The sequence below is a fragment of the Cavia porcellus genome, unplaced genomic scaffold (assembly GCF_034190915.1).
Source record: "Cavia porcellus strain 051 isolate PalLab524CR breed Dunkin Hartley unplaced genomic scaffold, mCavPor4.1 scaffold_18, whole genome shotgun sequence".
In the NCBI taxonomy this organism is placed as follows: Eukaryota; Metazoa; Chordata; class Mammalia; order Rodentia; family Caviidae; genus Cavia; species Cavia porcellus.
Window position 1 is genome coordinate 43,449,400 of NW_026947501.1, and position 6,000 is coordinate 43,455,399.

The following is a 6,000-nucleotide window of genomic DNA, read 5'->3' on the forward strand; positions in this document are numbered from 1 at the left end:
AATCTTCTGTTGTGACCTTTATATATTATCACCTCCTTATTCTTTTTGGACAACATAGATCCTCTTGGGAGATTTCCAGAATGAGTGAATGTTCGTGACACTGGGAACAACACCTGCAATAGCAGAGTCACCAATATACCAGCAATGAAGCTCTGATAAATTAGGAACTGCTGTGTCCCACAGCTGTGATAATATACTTCTAGCATTTAAGTTCATAATTTGCAAAGAAAATTGAAAGTAATGTTTGCCTGAGAGATGTTAAACTGTGAAACATGGATCTGGGGCTCTACATCTGCCTCGCCATCCTGGCTGCACATGGAGAACTGCTGAGCTTCCAACGAGTGGGGGGGCCCACGCTATTCCCAGAGCCCAGCCTGTTTGGGCCTCCCGCACCTAACCATCGATGTGCAGAGGAAGGGCTGGGTGGATCTGGGGTGCCTGCATCGGCCTCCCGTGTGTCTGGAGGAATGTGTATGTCCTGGCGGGCAGTGGAGCATTGCAGGTTCCAGAGGCCCTGCAGCCTGTGGTGAGTGCTCAGCACACTTTGCCCAGAGCCCAAACTGTTTGGGTCCCTCCAGGTTTCCAGGTGCAGTGAAGTGGAGAGGTGGGTTTGAGGCATCTACATCTGCCTCCACATCCCGGCTGCCATTGGAGAACTGTGGAGCTTCCAACAAGCAGGTGGGCGCACAGTGTCCCTGAGGCCCAGCTTGGTGGAACTGCGGAGTTCTGAGCAGGCAGAGGAGGGCCATTGGTTTTGTAGGCCCAGTGGCTTGGGATAGCGTGGTGCCAGAGTCTCAGTAGCTGTAAACATAGAAGGGAATTTCAAACAGATCCTGAGGAAGCTTTCAAATAACACTTGAAACACAAAAATATAGGAAAATGACAAAATGAAAGACCAAATAACAACATCAAATCTCCAGCCCATCTCAAGAAACCTTAGGAGCAATGTATATAGAAGAAAATATATGCCATTCACCTGAAATATCGGACACAATAGCTGAAATTAACAAGCAAATCCAGGAAGCTTTAAAGGAATTCAAACTCAAAATAATCTCCCAGGTAAAAGAAGAAATGATAAAAGAAATGAAAGGGATTTGGAATGTATCTAAAGAAAACACAGATAAAAAATTGGAGGTTCTAAACAAAAAGATAGAATCCATAGATGAGCAATATAAGAAACAAACAGAATACATAATGCAGATGCACAGAGATATACAGTAAATAAAAAACTCCACTGAAGGTTGTAACAACCGCCTTAATGAAAGTGAAGATAGAATTTCAGACCTTGAAGTCAGGATTGCAGCTAGTGAACAGGAAAGGAAAGATCTTTTAAAACTAACAAGGAATCAGGAAACAACAATTCAACAACTGCAAGATGATGCAAAGAAAAATAAGATAAGAATGATAGGGATTAATGAAAAATAAGGAGACAACATAAAGGATGTCAAGAGGATATTTAGAGAAGTAATAGCTGAAAATTTCCCAAGCATGAGATCAGAAACCAACATCAGGGTCAGTGAAGCATGTAGAACTCCAAATAGTCATAACCAAACTAAAACTACACCCAAACATATAATAATCACCATCCCAGAAATCCAACACAAGAATAGATTATTAAAGGCTGTCAGAGAGAAAAGACAGATCACTTATAAAGGAAAACCTATCAGAATCACAGCAGACTTCTCAGCACAAACAATAAAATCAAGAAGAGCATGGAGTGAAGTATTCCAGATCCTAAAGCAAAATGATTTCCAACCTAGACTGATGTATCCTGAAAAACTATCATTCAAAATTGATGGTGAAATACGATAATTCCATGACAAAGAACAGCTGAAGAACTTCATGAACACCAAACCAACCCTGCAAAAAATATTGAAAGACAGTATAGATACACAAAGGAAAAATCCACTAAGCAAAGCAGATTAAACAGAACAGAAAGATAAAGATGCAACAGCAGAGAGATAACATGTCAACAATAAGCCAGCATTTAACAGTAATAACCATTAATGTAAATGGTCTCAATGCACCAATCAAAAGAAACAGACTAGAAGAATGGATCAAGAAACAAAATCCAACCATATGCTTTTTACATGAAACCAATCTAACCCAGAAGGATACTCACAGACTGAAAGTCAAAGAATGGAAAACAATACTTCATGCAACAGGAATCCAAAAAAAGGCAGGAGTAGCCATTTTGTTTGCAGACAACGTGAACTTTAAACCAACAGTGACCATAAAGGACAAAGAAGGGCACTACATACTCGTAAGGGGAAAACTCCAAGAGGAAGAGATAACTATCTGAAATATATATGCACCAAACTCCAGAGCACCCAGTTATATAAAACAACTATTAACAGAAATGAAAACTCAAATTATCAGTGACACAATTGTAACCGGAGACCTTAATACACCATTGACACCAAGGGACAAATCAACCAGACAGAAAATGAGCAAAGAAATAACAGAACTGAATCACACCTGCGAACAAATGGATTTGATAGACGTATACAGAATATTCCACCAACAACATCAGAATACACATTCTTCTCAGCAGTACATGGATCATTCTCTAAAATACACCATATATCAGCTCACAGAACATATTTAAACAAATTCAAAAGAATTGTAATCATCCCTTGCATGTTATTGTGTCATACGGCTCTGAAATTAGAAATTAATGATAAAAGATACTGCAAAAATCCCGCAAACACATGGAAACTGAATAACACATACTTGAGTAATCAGTGGGTCACAGAAGAAATTAAAGAAGAAATTAAACAATACATAAAAGAAAATGAAAATGCAGATTCAACTTACCGGAATTTGTGGGATGCAATGAAAGTCGTCCTCAGAAGAAAATTTATTGCGCTGAGTTCCCACATCAGAAAAACAGAATGAATACAAATAAATAACTTGATGCTACACCTCAATCAGCTAGAAAAAGAAGAGCAAGTCAAGCCCAAAGCCAAAAGAAGGGAGGAAATTATAGAAATCAGAGCAGAAATCAATGCAATAGAGACTAAGAAAACAATCAAAGAGTTGGTTCTTTGAAAGAATAAATAAAATCGATAAGCAAATAGCCAACCTTATTTTTAAAAAGGGAAGAAAAAGCTCAAATTCGTGCAATAAGAAATGAAAAAGGTGAAATCACTACAGACCCAATAGAAATACAGAAGATCATCAACACCTATTTCGAAAACTTCTACTTTCAAAAGTTTGATAACACAGAAGAAATAGACAGATTCTTAGAAACATATGAAGTACCAAAGCTAGATCAAGAGGATGTAAAACTGTTCAATAACCCAATCTCTGTTAATGAAATTGAAAATGTAATTAAGTCTTTACCCACCAAGAAGAGCCCAAACCCAGATGGATTCACTGCAGAATTCTACAAGAAATACAAACAAGAGCTAATGCCGATACTCCTCAAACTATTCAATGACATTGAAAGGGAAGCCATCCTTCCTAAGTCATTCCTGGAAGCAAATATTACTCTAGTACCAAAACCTGAGAAAGACCCAAATAAAAAAGAGAACTATATACCGATCTCCCTAATGAACACAGATGCAAAAATCCTCAATAAAATATTGGCAAATAGGGTGCAGCAAGTCATCAAGAAGATTATACACCATGACCAAGTGGGATTCATCCCAGGAATGCAAGGATGGTTCAACATACGTAAATCAATAAATGTAATCCACCATATCAATAAAGGCAAAAATAAGAATCACATGATCATTTCTATAGATGCAGAAAAAGCCTTCGATAAGGTCCAACATTTATTCATGATAAGAACTTTACAGAAAATTGGAATACAAGGTCCTTACCTCAATATAACAAAGGCAATTTATGACAAACCACCAGCCAGCATCATACTAAATGGCCAAAACTTGAAAGCCTTTACTTTAAAATCAGGCACAAGACAAGGATGTCCTTTATCACCACTCCTATTTAATATAGTACTGGAAGTACTAGCAAGAGCAATTAGGCAAGAGAGAGAAATAAAATGGGCAAGATAGGAAAAGAAGAAGTTAAATTATCATTGTTTGCAGATGACATGATACTCTACATAGAAGACCCCCTAAACTCCATGGAAAGACTCTTAGATACAATAAATAAATTCAGTAATGTGGCTGGATACAAAATCATTACTCAGAAATCAATAGCACTCCTATACTTGAACAACAAAATCACAGGGAGGGAAATAAGACACTCTTCACATTAGCAAGCAAAAAAATGAAATATGTAGGAATTACTCTTATGAAAGAAGTGAAAGACATATACAGTGAAAATTATAATACACTGAAAAAAGAAATTGAAGATGATCTCAGAAAATGGAAAGACATCCCTTGCTCATGGATAGGTAGAACAAACATTGTGAAAATGGACATTCTCCCAAAACTGTTATACAGATTCAATGCAATCCCAATAAAATACCATCAACATACCTTATAGATCTAGAGAAATCGCTCCTAAATTTCATCTAGAACCAGAAGAGACCTAAAATAGCAAAGGCAATTCTAAGCAGCAAAGACAAAGCAGGAGGCATTCACAATCCCTGACTTGAAGTTATACTACAACGCAACAGTAGTAAAATCAACATGGTATTGGAATCAAAACAGAGCCAAAGATCAATGGAATAGATTGGAAGTTACAACCACAACTACAAACACACTCAACCAGCGTATCTTTGATAAAGGAGCCAAGCAGGTTCATTGAAAGAATGACAGTCTCTTTCATAAGTGGTGCTGGAAAAACTGGCTCTCCACTTGTCGAAAACTAAAGCTAGACCCATGTCTATCACCATGTACTAAATAAAATTTAATGGGTCAAAGATCTGAATATTAAAACAGAAACACTAAATCTATTGGAATACAAATTGGGTAGAAACCTTGAAGACATAGGAGTAGGTAGAGAATTCATGAATAGGACTCAAACCACACAGGAAATACTTCCCAGAATCAATAACTGGGACCACTTCTTATTAAAAAGTTTCTGCATGTGAAAAGATATCTCCAGCATAGTGAAAAGAAAACCCACAAACTTGGAAAAGATTTTAGTGAACTCTCTCTCAGACAAGGGACTCTTGTCTAAAACATATAAAGAATTAAAAAAACTCAGACCACCAAAATTCAAAGATCCAATCCAAAAATGGGCATCTGAGATGAATACACACTTCTCAGATGAAGAAATGCAAATGGCAAATAAATACATGAAAAAATGTTCATCATCATTGGTCATTAGAGAAATGCAAATTAAAACCACACTGACATACCATCTCACTCCTGAAAGAATGGCCAGGATCAAGAAAACCAACAACAACAAATGCTGGAGAGGCTGTGGGGAAAAAGGAACTCTCCTACACTGTTGGTGGGAGTGTAGACTGGTGCAGCCTTTGTGGAGGTCAGTCTGGAGATTTCTCAAAAAGCTGGGATTGGAAGTCCCATTTATTCCAGCTATTCTACTTCTAGGCATATTCCCAGAAGAACTGAAAGCATCATACCACAGTGATATATGCGCACCTATGTTTATAGCAGCACAATTTGTAATCGCCAGATCTTGGAAATAACCCAAGTGTCCATCAACTGAGGAATGGATAAAAAAGCTGTGGTATTTCTATACAATGGAGTATTATTCAGCTATAAAGAAGGATCACATTGAGATATTTATCAATAAATGGGCACAGCTTGAGACCATACTCATAAGTGAAATAAACCAATCTCGCATGTGTGAATACTGAATAGTTACCCTAATGTAAGTAATGATTCAAATATATAAAAATATGTGGTATTCATGATTCCCCATTATGTGGCCTTGAAGCCTTATAAAGTTTTCACTTATTAATTGGAAAGGCTTTATTCTGGGCTTCTTGATATGGAAATATTTGAAGCTATAGTATATGAAGTTTTATTCAAATATTTCAAGGAAAAAGACAGACACTATGGTAATTAATATTAAGTCGGGTTATTTGGTGGTGAAGCACTAGGTTGCTGAAACAGT